Raw genomic sequence first — 13,479 nt, 5'->3', positions numbered from 1 at the left:
AACATATATTGTGGGCTCCTTGTCCCAGGCAGTGTGCTAGGCAATGGGGAATAAGAAATAAGAAAGACAAGACCCCAGTCCTCACAGAGTCTTCATCCTAGGAAGGGATGGTGGACTCAGAGCAGGTAAAGTAAAAATCAAGATGCTTTTGATGGGTGCTCTAAGGAGAATAAAGAGGGTGATTTGACAGACAGTGTGGGGGTGCTGCAGGGAAGAAGGACGGCTTTTTTTTTTTTGAGATGGAGTCTCGCTCTGTCTCCCAGGCTGGAGTGCAAAGGAGCCATCTTGGCTCACTGCAACCTCCGCCTCCTGGATTCAAGTGATTCTTGTGTCTCAGCCTCCCAAGTAGCTGGGATTACAGGCACCCGCCACCACACCTGGTGAATTTTTGTATTTTTTAGTAGAGACAGGGTTTCACCATGTTGGCAAGGCTGGTCTCAAACTTGTGACCTCAAATGATCTGCCTGCCTCCACTTCTTAAAGTGTTGGGATTACAGGCGTGAGCCACCATGCCTGGCCAGAAGGACTGCTTTAAATAGGATGTTTGGTGAAGGCATCATGGAGATGGGACAGATGAATGAGACCTGAGGATGAGAAGTCTCCATCCATGGAAAGATGTGGAAAGAGCAGTCCAGGTGGAGGGCCCAGCCCATGCAAAGGTCCCGAGGTGGGGCAGGCCGTACAAGGCAGGATACGAGATTGGAGGGCTGCTGAGGCTGGGGCATGGTGGATGAGGATGGGTGAGATGGGCTGGGCCTCGTTGACTCTGTACCCCTCTCCACTCTACCATGGGCTCCCCTGAAAAGTGTACATGACAGAGTCCAGCTTCCTCGGACATATGTGCTGCTGTCAGATGCAAGATGAGCCCGTGGCTGGATTCCAGCTCATTTCACCTTTTTTTTTTTTAAACATTTAATTCATCCTCGCTGGCCTCCCTCACTCCCAAAGGAAGACCCAGCTGCCAATTCCCTCTTTATTCTAATCTCTCTCCGGGTCCCTCCATCTGCTTTGGACCGGGGTAGAAACTGCCATCTTCACCCCTGCCAAATAAAGCCATACGTCTTGTTTAGCCCCACTGGCACTCAGATGCTAAACCTTCAGATCAAGGGCAGGCTAGGCCTTGGGATGACCACATTTGAGGAAAAGGGAATTCAGCCACGCTGAGGTTGAAGAAAAACTGCAGTGGTGCATGTGTGAGGATGGCACTGTCGTGGTGTCCACAAAGGGAGGGAGAACAAGACAACCCCGATGTCCATAGACGGAGGCTGGAGAGCCAAGTTTTGATCCCTTAATGTCATGCAACAATAAGCAGCCATTAAAATAATGACACAGAGCCACATGCATTGACCTGAAGTGATGTCCACCATGTATGGCTAAGAGGAAAAAGCAGTCTGGAAAAAAGACTGTGTCATGCGGGTCTGCATTCAAAAAGGCAATAGCTCTATGCTTGTGAATGTGAGTGCCTGGACCCAGGTTGCAAAGGACACACAGCAAGGCATGTACAGTTATTACTCTGGGTGGTGGCATTTGGGTGATTCTAAGAGATTCATTCTCTTGCTTGTAACTCTTCAGTGGGGCCCATTGTTCTAAGGATGAAGCCTCGTGGACCACACAAGATATGCTCATGAGGCCTCATGTTGTCTGACCCATGCCTGCCTTGCCAACCTGAGCTGCTCCCTCTCTCTCTGGTCCCACAGGCCATCTCTCCTTTCCTCCAGCCTCGGCCCTGGTAGTCTCAGGACCTTTGCACAGGCTCTTTCCTACACCGGGAAGCCTCTTCCCTGACAGCCCACTTTCCCTTTGCTGCCTCTTCTTTTTTTTTTTTTTTTTTTTTGAGACAGAGTCTCACTCTGTCGCACAGGCTGGAGCACAGTGGCACAATCTCGGCTCTCTGCAACCTCCACCTCCCAGGTTCAAGTGATTCTTCTGCTTCAGCATCCTGAGTAGCTGGGACTACGGGCATTTGCCACCACGCCTGGCTAATTTTTTGTATTTTTAGTAGAGACGGGGTTTCACCATGTTGGCCAGGCTGGTCTCGAACTCCTGACCTTGTGATCTGCCTGCCTCGGCCTCCCATAGTGCTGGGAATACAGGCGTGAGCCACCGCACCTGGCTGCCTCTCCTTTTATCAGCTCAGTCTTCACTTCTTTAGAAAACCTGCCCTGACTCCCCAAGGCCAGACTCTCCCAGCCTCAAATGTCTCTCCTGGAGGTCCCCGACCCCATTGAGATGAAATGCCCAGTCCTTCTCCCCTGTCCAGTTCTCAGTTCCAAGAAGGCAGGGACGATGCCAGTCTCCCTCTGTTTCTGCTGTGTGTGCCACCAAACAGCAGCACAGAGCTTTACTGAGTGAATGACATGAATACCTTTCTAGATAGCCTGCATTTTGTGTGTGTGTGTGTGTGTGTGTGTGTGTGTGTGATTTGGAGTCTCACTCTGTTGCCCAGGCTGGAGTGCAGTGGCGCGATCTCGGCTCACTGCAGCCTCCACCTCCCGAGCTCAAGCAAATCCTCCCACTTCAGCCTCCCAAGTAGCTGGGATTACAGGTGCCTGCCACCATGCCTGGCTAATTTTTGTAATTGTAGTAGAGATGGTGTTTCACCATGTTGGCCAGGCTGGTCCTGAACTCCTGACCTCAAGTGATCCATCCGCCAAAGTGCTGGGATTACAGGCAGGAGACACTGCACCTGGCCTGGCCTGCATTTTTATAACTGGCATTTATCCCTCCTTTGAGGGAAAAAACCAAAAATATTTTTTCTGGCAATGCATGATCATTGCAAGAATGTAAAATAATCCAGAGGATGTTAAATTATCACTATTATGTCTTTTTTTTGGGGGGGGGGTGGGAATCAGGACACTAAAGCAGAAAAAGGAAAGAAGTGAAGGCAAGACATTTCAATATCTTCTTTTTTCTTGAAAGCTGTGGTGTGGTGGGATATGGCTCTGGAGTCAAACTATCTAAAGTCAATCAATCCTGGTCCAGCACTGCTCTCCACCAGCTGTGTGACTTTGGGCAAAAGGCTTTAACTCTCTGAGTCTCAATTCATATCTATTAGGTGGAGACAGTCATGCCTGCCTAGGGTTATTGTGAAGACTCAATAAGATAATACACATAAAATGCTTAACACAAGACCAGTGCATAATAAGCATTTAATAATGAATATTCACACAAACATCCGCCTCTCTCTCTCTGGCTAATACAGAGCCCAGAGTCAATCATTTTGACAGTTCCACGTAAGCAGGGGCATCATCTCTTTTGCTCCCTACCATAATCCCAGTCGTAGGATGGTGCCTAGCACATAATAAAAGTTCAATAAGTGTGTTTTGAATACATTTGAAGACATTGATGAATCTCTTAAGATCCTAGACAGCATTACTCATTTTTCTTTTCTTTTTTTTTTTGAGACGGAGTCTTGCTCTGTTGCCCGGGCTGGAGTGCAGTGGCAAAATCTCGGCTCACTGCAAGCTCTGCCTCCCGGGTTCATGCGATTCTCCTGCCTCAGCCACCCGAGTAGCTGGGACTACAGGAATTGGAAAAAATCATGAACACGTCTTTTCCCCTGTTTATTTTATTTTATTATTTATTTATTTATTTGAGATGGAGTCTTGCTGTGTCACCCAGGCTGGAGTGCAGTGGTGTGATCTTGGCTCACTGCTACCTTCACCTCCTGGGTTCAAGTGATGTTTCTGCTTCAGCCTCCCGAGCAGCTGGGATTACAGGCCCTTGCCACTATGCCCAGCTAATTTTTTTTGTATTTTTAGTAGAGATGGGGTTTCACCATGTTGGCCAGGCTGGTCTTGAACTCCCAACCTCAGGTGATCTGCCTGCCTTGGCCTCCCAAAGTGCTGGGATTACAGGTGTGAGCCACCATGGTTGGCCTATTTTATTTTATTTTTGGAGACAGAGTCTTGCTCTGTCACCCAGGCTGGAGTGCAGTAGTGTAATCTTGGCTCACTGCAACCTCTGCCTCCCGGGTTCAAGCAATTCTCCTGCCTCAGCTTCCCCAATAGCTGAGATTACAGGCGCACACCACCATGCCCAGCTAATTTTTGTATTTTTAGTAGAGATGGGGTTTTGCCATGTTGACCAGGCTGGTCTCGAACTCCTGACCTCAAGTGATCTGCCTGCCTTGGCCTCCCAAAGTGCTGGGATTACAGACGTGAGCCGCTGCGCCCAGCCCCTATCTGTTGTTTCTATCTACATATTTGGAGACCATTCCAAAGGGAATCTATATCCAGGGGAAATCTTCTAAAAGGAAGAGCAGGCATATAGGTAGAGGGCTCCCACCAGAATGATGAATCCACACTTGCTGCTCAGTCCGTATCCAGTTAGGCTTTAAAAGGGACACTGGTTCTAAACTTTTTCCTTTTTATCAGGAACAGCCCATTGTCCTTTTCTTTGTGTTTCAGACAAAGGTAAGGTCGTATCTCTTACATTTCCAAAAATGTGCTCAGTGGACTAGAGTTGGCAAGATGTTGTAATAAACCGATTAATTTTTTTTTTTTTTGAGGCAAAGTCTCGCTTTGTCGCCCAAGCTGGAGTGCAATGGTGCAATCTCGGCTCACTGCAACCTCCACCTCCCGGGTTCAAGCGGTTCTCCTGCCTCAGCCTCCCAAGTAGCTGGGACTGCAGGCACGCACCACCATGCCCGGCTAATGTTTGTAGTTTTAGTAAAGATGGGTTTTCACTATGTTGGCCAGGCTGGTCTCTAACTCCTGACTTCATGATCAACCTGCCTCGGCCTCCCAAAGTGCTGGGATTACAGGCATGAGCCACCATGCCCCACCCCGATTAAGTGATTTTTAAAAATGTAACACACATCTAACATGGACTGAATATGTGCTAAGTGGTGTAAGGCCTTGTATTTGCTGTATCTGCGTTAACTCAGCTGGTCCTCATAAGGTTCCTCTGAACTTGGTCAGTTTTCATCTTCATCTATCAATGAGGAAACTGAAGTACAGAGAGAGTGACTAACTAACTTCCCTGCGGTCACACAGCCAGTGGCTGAGTCAGGATATGAACCCAGATGCTGGTTCCAGAGCTCACATTTAACTGCTGGGCTCTGCTGCCTCTTAAATAAGTTTGGAGTTTGTGACAGCCTGAGTTGGACACACTTAAGCAGGGTTTTGTGCTGCAGGATCTCTCAGAGCCTTTAATATGCGAATGTGCACTGTGACTCTCCAAAAGGTGGGTCGAGGAAACACCATTTCTCAAGTTCAATTGTCCACCATGCTCTTTTTCCAGACATTCCTAGTAACATCTTCAGGAACTAATGCTCCATGGAACACTGAAGAGGGAATCCCATGTGCTAGGTTGGGGTATTTTGGCTGTTTCATTGGAATTTGTTTTTAAAATGAACCGCTACTTTCAAGAGTTTTGTCCCTGGAATTGAACTAAAGCTCTAAACCCAGTATAAAAAGGAACATAATTTCAATTCTCTATCTAACTGCTTTTGTTAGTAAATTCATTGGGTACTGAAAAAGGGACAGATTTGGAAGGCAGCGGAGCCTGGGGATATTTAGGAGATTTATTTTTGGCACGGCCCCTGAATCTCCTCCTGTTTTATCGTGGGGAAACATTTGCCGGTTTGGGCTCAGCTGGTCTGGTGAACAGGCGCCCCGCCCCACCCAAGCCTCCTGACAGTCAGGTGAAGATGGATGCATCAGGCCTGCCAAGGCCTCTCCCCTGCCAAGGTGGTGCAGCCCAGCTCTCTGCACTGTGCTTTGGGGAGCGTCCACACACCTTGAAAGAAAGGGCATCCTGATCCCACCTTGGCTGCTAAACTTGGGTGCGTGTGATGAGTTCAACACACTCAAACTCACACCCACACGAGCCCTTGAAGTCCTAATATCAAGGAACCCACAAATAGTTTATTTTCACGTGAAACGTATGGGTTGAGATTGGCTGAGTGTGACGGAGAATAAGACTCATGTTGATTTCTGGGCAGTCCTCCTCACACTTCAGCTCATCTGAGTCGTCTGGAGGGTCTGTGAAAACACTGATGGCTGAGCCCCACCTCCAGAGCTTCTGATTCTGTAGATCTGAGGTGAGGCCTAAGAATGAGAATTTCTAGCAGCTTCCCAGGTGATGCTGCACTCCTTGTCTGGGATTGCACTTTGAGGATCACTGACATCAGAATTTCTTGGTTGGAGTCACCTAGCTTAAACTCCCAGCTCTGCCATAAAAATATTATTGAGCAGGAAGTTCACATATCGTAAAATTAACCATTTTAAAGTGAACAATTCAGTGGTGTTTAGTGTACTCACAATGGTTTGTAAGCACCACCTCTACTCAGTTCCAAAACATTTCCATCACCCCAAAGTGACCTCATTCATCAAGCAAGTTCTCCCCATTCCCTCCCTCCCCAAGCCCCTGGCAACTGCCTATTTCAGTTCTGTCTCCATCGAGTCATCTGTCTGGATATTTCATATAAATGTAATTGTACAACATGTGGCCTCTTGTGTTTGGGTTTTTCACTTAGCATGATGTTCTTGAGGTTCATCCATTTTGTAGCATGTATCAGTACTTCATTCCTTCAAGACTTTAATAATATTCCTGTGTGCGTGTGCATGTGTGTGTGTGTATAAACAATTTGTTTATCCTATCCATTCATCTGTTGATGTCTGCCATTTTTTAGCTGTGTGTAGTTGAACAAATTACTTAACCTCTCTGAACCTCAACTTTTTTTTTTTTTTTTTTAAAAAGACAGAGTCTTGTTCTGTTACCCAGGCTGAAGTGCAGTAACATGATCACGGCTCACTATAACCTCTGCTTTCCAGATTCAAGTGATCTTCCTACTTCAGCCTCCCAAGTAGCTGGGACCACACGCATATACCACCACTTCTGGCTAGTTTTTATACTTTTTTGTAGAGATTTTTTTTGCCATGTTGCCCAGGCTGGTCTCAAACTCCTCAGCTCAACTGATCCATCTGCCTCATCCTCCCAAAGTGCTGAGATTACAGGCATGAACCACTGCACTCAGCCAACCTCAACTTTTTGCCTGACCATAATAACATAGCTGCTCCCTTGTGGAATTGTTGTAAATGTGAGATAATGCATGTGAGCCGCCTGGCACAACACCAGGCCCATATTTAAAGCCTCAATCAATGGAAGTGACTATTGTTAATATGCTTTGTCTTAACTTAGTATTTCTCATAAATAGATCCTGTGATGCAGGTTTGCCTCTACATAGTTTATTTGGGAGGTAATCCTAAGAAACCGTTTTTTTTTGAGACAGAGTGTTGTGCTCTGTCATGCAGGCTCGAGTGCAGAGGCATGATCTTAGCTCACTGCAGCCTCTACCTTCTGGTATCAAGCGATTCTCCTGCCTCAGTCTCCTGAGCAGCTGGGATTACAAGTGCCCTCCACGACACCCGACTAATTTTTGTATTTTTAGTAGAAATGGGGTTTTGCCATGTTGGCCAGGATGGTCTTGAACTCCTGATCCCAAGTGATCTGCCCTCCTCAGCCTCCCAAAGTGTTGGGGTTACAGGTATCAGCTACCGAGCCTGGCCCCAAGAAACATCTTTGGGGGAGTTAGGAACATTACAGGCGTGCACCACCGCGCCTGGCCCCAAGAAACACCTTTGGGGGAGTTAGGAACATTATAGGCGTGAACCGCCGTGCCCGGCCCCAAGAAACATCTTTGCGGGAGTTAGGAACATTACAGGTGTGAGCCACCACGCCTGGCCGAGGGCATCTTAGTCTAAAGGGAGACATTCCAACATCAATGTTGCTCCGTGATTCCGCAAAAGACCCAAGCATTGTCTCTTTTTCCATTCTATTAGTCTTCAATGTTGGCTTGCAGCCTCATGATCACAAAATAGTTGCTGCACCTCTGGGTATTACATCTATATTCAAGGCAGGAAAAAGCTGAAGTACATCTGTCCACTATACCAGGAAAGCAATTTTTCTCAGACTGCCCCTTCCCCCATCAGATTTTTAGCTACTTTTTAGTCAGAAGTGGGTCATAGACATAACCAGCCACGAAGACAGCTTGGGAATTCATGCACTTAGCTTTCCAGCATCAATAGCAGAAGAAGATCAGGAAGAAAAGGGTGGGAAAAAGGTGTGGAGTTACCCAGTCAACAGTGTCTGCCAAAGAAGAATGAACCTAAAAGCACTTCAAAGCCATTTAACAGCAAATTTTGTTAGCAAATTATCTTTCCAAAGCACTTATCTTAGTTTTCTTAAAATTGACCATGTTTGCGTGGACCGCTCTCCGCCAACAGGTCTCTTCCACAGACCCCTCTCGCTTTAGCCCTCAGTCTGTTTCAGTTCTGTCTTTTCTCTCGGTTCATACAAACAAGGAGGTCGACCCCAGTGGAGCCCCATCTCCCTGGGAGGAGGCGGCCCCGGGGGCGGAGTCAACCCTGGAGGCCACGCCCTCTGGGAAAGCACGGGGCATGCAAATTCGAAATGAAAGCCTGGGAAGGCCGGAACAAGCACGGGTGTAAAATTTCCCTTTTAAAACGTGGAGAATAAGAAATCAGCCCAAGCGTGTAATGGCGTCAATAGTGGTGTGGACGAGACAAAGGGAATGAGGCAAGGAGCGAGGCTGGGGCTCTCACCGCGACTTTAATGTAGATGAGAGTGGGACGGCGGGGGCGAAAGCAACAGTATCGCTTTTCGGCCTTTGGGCTAAGATCAAGTGTAGTATCTGTTCTTATCAGTTTAATATCTGATACGTTCTCTATCCGAGGACAATATATTAAATGGGTTTTTGGAGCAGGGAGGTGGAATAGGAGCTTGCTCTCTCTGCTCCACGCATTGACGTGGTATTGCAGTACCTCCAGGAACTGTGCACCCCTTTAAAAGGCAAGAGCACTGCAGAGTAGCTCGCACACCTTGCACACCTAGTATCTGTGATATGCTGGTTTTCCTATTCCTTGAATTACCTTAAGGTTCCTGGTCTGCGGACATAAGGTGGGCTTTTCAGCACTCCCATTTTCACTATGACTACAGCGCTTTAGGAAGGCTAGAACCCGAAACGAGACTACCCGTTTCTGTATCTGCATGCAGAGAGAGCGTGTTCAATGTTTCCTGGAGGTCCTTAGATCTCAGCTTGGCAGTCAAGTGGGGGTGACCTTTTAAAGGAACGGGGTCCACCAGTGTTGCCCAGCCTGGACTTGAACTTCTTCCTCTTTTTTTCTTTCAAGTTCTAGATACATGTGCAGAACGTGCAGGTTTGTTACATAGGTATACATGTGCCATGGTGGTTTGCTGCATCTACCAACCAGTCATCTAGGTTTTAAGCCCATATGCATTAGGTATTTGTTCTGATGCTCTCTCTCCCCTTGCCCCCCAACCCCGCCATCAGGCCCCGGTGTGTGATGTTCCCCTTCCTGTGTGCATGTGTTCTCATTATTCAACTCCCACTTATGAGTGAGAACGTGCGGTGTTTGGTTTTCTGTTCCTGTGTTGGTTTGCTGAGAATGATGGCTTCCAGTTTCATCCATGTTCCTGCAAACGACATGAACTCATTCTTTTTTATGGGTGCATAGTAATTCCATGATGTATATGTGCCACATTTTCTTTATCCAGCCTATCACTGATGGACATTCGAATTGGTCCCAAGTCTTTGTTATTGTCAATAGTGCTACAATAAACATACGTGTCCATGTGTCAAAAAAAAGGCCATGTTTGCACTTGTGTCTAATTAGATGACATAATGTTCAATTTGATTCATTTATTATTCAATGCACTTAATTTAGTTGATTTATTCTAAATTATATCACAGCTGACATAAGCAGGTTTAGGCACAAATGCAGGACACTCAAGGGGAGCACCGAGTCAGCAGCAGGGAAGTGTAGGGGGTGCCTGTGCCCTGGGTAAGCGAGGGGCCTCAGGTAGGGGTTTTGCTGAGGGACTCTACATCAGCAGCTGATCGGGAAGTAAGCTAGATGGGGGTCAACTGAGAGAGCTTCTACCCATCAAAGCACCGTGCTAGACTCTGTGAGAAATACAGATAAGAAGTGAGATTTACGCTGTCCTAACAGCACTACCTGCTGATCAGGGATATGAGTAAAGGAGGGAGTAAGTTTAGATGGGCCTGAATGATTCAAGAAGGTGGGGAGAGAGGAGTGCTGAGTGCTGGACAGAACAGACTGTCCAGGGAAAAAGACTACAGTGGACACTGCCCAGACCCAGCCCACATCCTCTCTGCCTTGCATTGCTGTGCACACAGGCCTGATTGCAATGGCCAGCACTGGCATCCTTTTACCTGAGGGCTTTCTGACTCAGGTAAACGAACACACCTTACTCTGATCCAAAGTGCTGGAGAATTAGCACCACTCCCTCCCACCCCCAGATCTGCCTCCCAGATGACTGGCAGGAGCCAGTGCATAAGCCCCCCAGCCCCTTGCCCTTGGTGGGATGGCTCTGGGCTGTGCTCTGCACTGCTTCCCAGAGCTGCCCAGCAGGGTTAAGCTCCAGGTGCCCACAGTGGTAGCTGGCCTGATAACGCCATCTAGACGGGCTCCTTCCTTCCCCATCTCACTTCCTAACTCCCCTAAAAATGTTTCTTGGGGCCAGGCTCACGCCTATAATCCCAACACTTTGGGAAGCTGAGGAGGGCAGATCACTTGGGGTCAGGAGTTCAAGACCATCCTGGCTAACATGGTGAAACCCTGTCTCTACTAAAAATACAAAAAAAAAATTAGCCGGGCGTGGTGGTGCATGCCTGTAATCCCAGCTACTCAGGAGGCTGAGGCAGGAGAATCACTTGAACCCAGGAGGCAGAGGTTGCAGTGAGCCGAGATCACACCACTGCACTCCAGCCTGGGCAACAGAGCAAGACTCTGTCTTAAAAAAAAAAAAAGAGAGAGAGAGAGACTATTTGATATATAAGATTATTAAATATCTGCATTGCTTAAGCCATTCTTAATTGCAACCCAAAGCATTCTTAATTGATACAGCCTCTTCAAAGAACTTGAATCCAGAATTCAGAGATGGTGCATTATGGCTGTGGTTTATGCAAGGAAGATGTGCAACTCCAATTAGGGAACCCATCCTCAAAGGTATTCATCATTCATCAAAATATTGGCTAGTGATGATAATCTATATGTTTGAAGTTAAAACAAAATGTTATTATGTATGTAGCCCCAGATGAGATGAGAATAGCATCAGTCAAACCCACAATGGGAGATATTCTACAGGATACCTGGCCAGCACTCCTTAAGACTGTCAGGGTCATAAAAAATGAAGAAACCCTGAGAAAATCTCACAGTACATGGGAGACTGTGGGGACATGACAACCCAATGCAATGTGGTAGACTAGATTGGGTCCTGGAACAAACAAAAGGATATGAATGAAAAAATTGGTGAAATGTACCAATGTCAGTTTAGTTTTGACAAATCATGATAAGATGTTAATAACAGGGGAAACTGGCCTGGGGCAGTGGCTCATGCTTGCAATCCTGGCATTTTGGGAGGCCGAGGTGGGTGGATCACTTAAGCTCAAGAGTTAGAGACCAACCTGGGCAACATGGCGAAATCTCATCTCTATAAAAAGATCCCAAAAAATTAGCTGGGGATGGTGGTATGCACCTGTAGTCCCAGTTACTCAGGAGGCTGAGGTGGGAGGATCACTTGAGCCTAGGAGGTTGAGGTTGCAGTGAGCTATGATTGCAGCACTGTACTCCAGCCTAGGTGACAGAGTGAGATCCTGTCTCAAATTAAAAAAAAAAAAAAAAAAAAAAAAAGGGGGAACCAAGTGAGGGGTATAAGGAGACCCTCTGTCCTATCACTGAAACTTTTCTGTAAATCTAAAATCACTCTACAATAAAATGTTTATTTTCAAAAATATTGTGTACATATATTTTTTGTTTTTGTGTCTCATCTGGACAGATTCTTGATTAATTCACCACTTCCCAGCCATTGGAATAAGAAGTGCCTCTGTAGTGTTTGCTGGTGCTCACTCAGACATCTGCCTTTATTTTTGTGGACAAAGAAAAATTTACAGGTAACTTTCTCTCCCTTTCTAGTCTACAGCTCACTGCCAGTCTATCATAAAGCTGCTCATAGTTTCAAAAAATTATTTCAGTCATATATTTAAAATTTTCCTTTATATTCCTTATTTACATCTTTTAAACGGAAATAATTTAATTTTTACTATTTAATTTATAACAATTACTTTTACTAATTTAACATCTAATTTTAAAATGTTATTTTATTGTATCAGGCTGGGAGAGAAGCTAAACAAATATGGTGGCCAGAGTTGAAGCGTGCTATCTTTGCCTGTTGGTGACCAGTGCCTTGGGGTTAATCCTTTCCTCCTGAGGTCCATGTCCGCTCGGGGAGATTGATCCACAACATCGTTCTCACCAACTGGGGTGGGAAAATGACCCAGGCCAGTCACACACACAGCAGTCTGCTTAGGGATAAGGGTCAGACTCAGGACTTTGCTGGAGTTCCTGGGAATGATGCCCTCTTTTTTGGCCGGGGATGCTAAGCTGCAAGATGTGCTCCTGGAGCTGGTGACATCTGTGCCATCATCAGAGCAGATGCCTGCCTGGCAAGGAACCCAGAGGAAAGTGGAACCCAGGCTTAGAGATGAGCCTTCCTGACATTGTTTGAGCATCTGGGATCCAGCTATGTTCAGATGCCTGGGCTTTTCCATGTACTGAGCCAATGAATTTCCTTTCTCTCTTTTTAAAGCCGCATTGAGTTGGATTTCCATTTCTGTCACTTGCAACCCCAGCAGTTTTGTTGGAACAGTGGCCCTCACTGCTGTTTGATTATGGTGTGTCCTTCTTGGCCCTCCCATCATCCTGGGTGTGAAACCGCACACTGCCTGGTCTTGCTCAATATTCCTAATTGTGTTGGGTGGGCATCCTTGTTCTGCCCTCTCTAGCTGACAGCAAGTTAGAACCAAGGCAAATTCCTTAATTGCTCAGAGCTGCAGTTACCTTGATTGTAAAATTGCGGGGTTGGGTGGGGGTGGGGAAGACACCCTCTATCAAGGGGCTGTTGGGAGAATGAAACGAAGTAATGTATGTGTGGCATTAACACAGTTCCATATTAAACATTCACATTTGAGTCATTTTTATCACTGTTACTATAAATAAAAGGCAGGTTATCACAGGCAGCAATCCTATCTTTCTTCTCTTTGTATCTTCCACAATGCCTGGCTTATAACTGGAGGTTGGAAAAAATTTTAAAGTGTTAAGGGCTTTTGTGCCAGTTTCTGGGAATAAAAAGATAAGTGAGACACAGTCTGTCCGTTCCAGTTCCTCAAGGCTAGGGGGAGCCATGGCCTGATTGAAGACCAATCAAGAATAAAGATATGGCTGGGTGAGGTGGCTCATACCTGTAATCCCAGTACTTTGGGAGGCTGAGGAGGGAGGATCACTTGAGTCCAGGGGTTCAAGACCAGCCTGGGCAACATATTGGGACCCCGTGTCTATAAAAACTAAAAAAATTAGCTAGGTGTGGTAGCACACCCTGTCCTAGCTACTCAGGAGGCTGAGGCAGAAGAAT

General features: G+C 46.6%; 1 non-coding gene across 1 annotated transcript; it reads left to right on the top strand.

The window, feature by feature from the left end:
* The first annotated feature begins 8,620 nt into the window (after positions 1–8,620).
* Positions 8,621–8,811, top strand: LOC129034481 (U2 spliceosomal RNA). Its single transcript, XR_008501950.1, has one exon. It is a non-coding gene; the product is annotated as a U2 spliceosomal RNA (small nuclear RNA).
* The last annotated feature ends 4,668 nt before the right edge of the window (positions 8,812–13,479 follow it).

The sequence above is a fragment of the Pongo pygmaeus genome, chromosome 2, assembly GCF_028885625.2.
Source record: "Pongo pygmaeus isolate AG05252 chromosome 2, NHGRI_mPonPyg2-v2.0_pri, whole genome shotgun sequence".
In the NCBI taxonomy this organism is placed as follows: domain Eukaryota; kingdom Metazoa; phylum Chordata; class Mammalia; order Primates; family Hominidae; genus Pongo; species Pongo pygmaeus.
The sequence above is the reverse complement of the archived record's forward strand: the minus strand, read 5'-3'. Positions and strand labels throughout refer to the sequence as shown.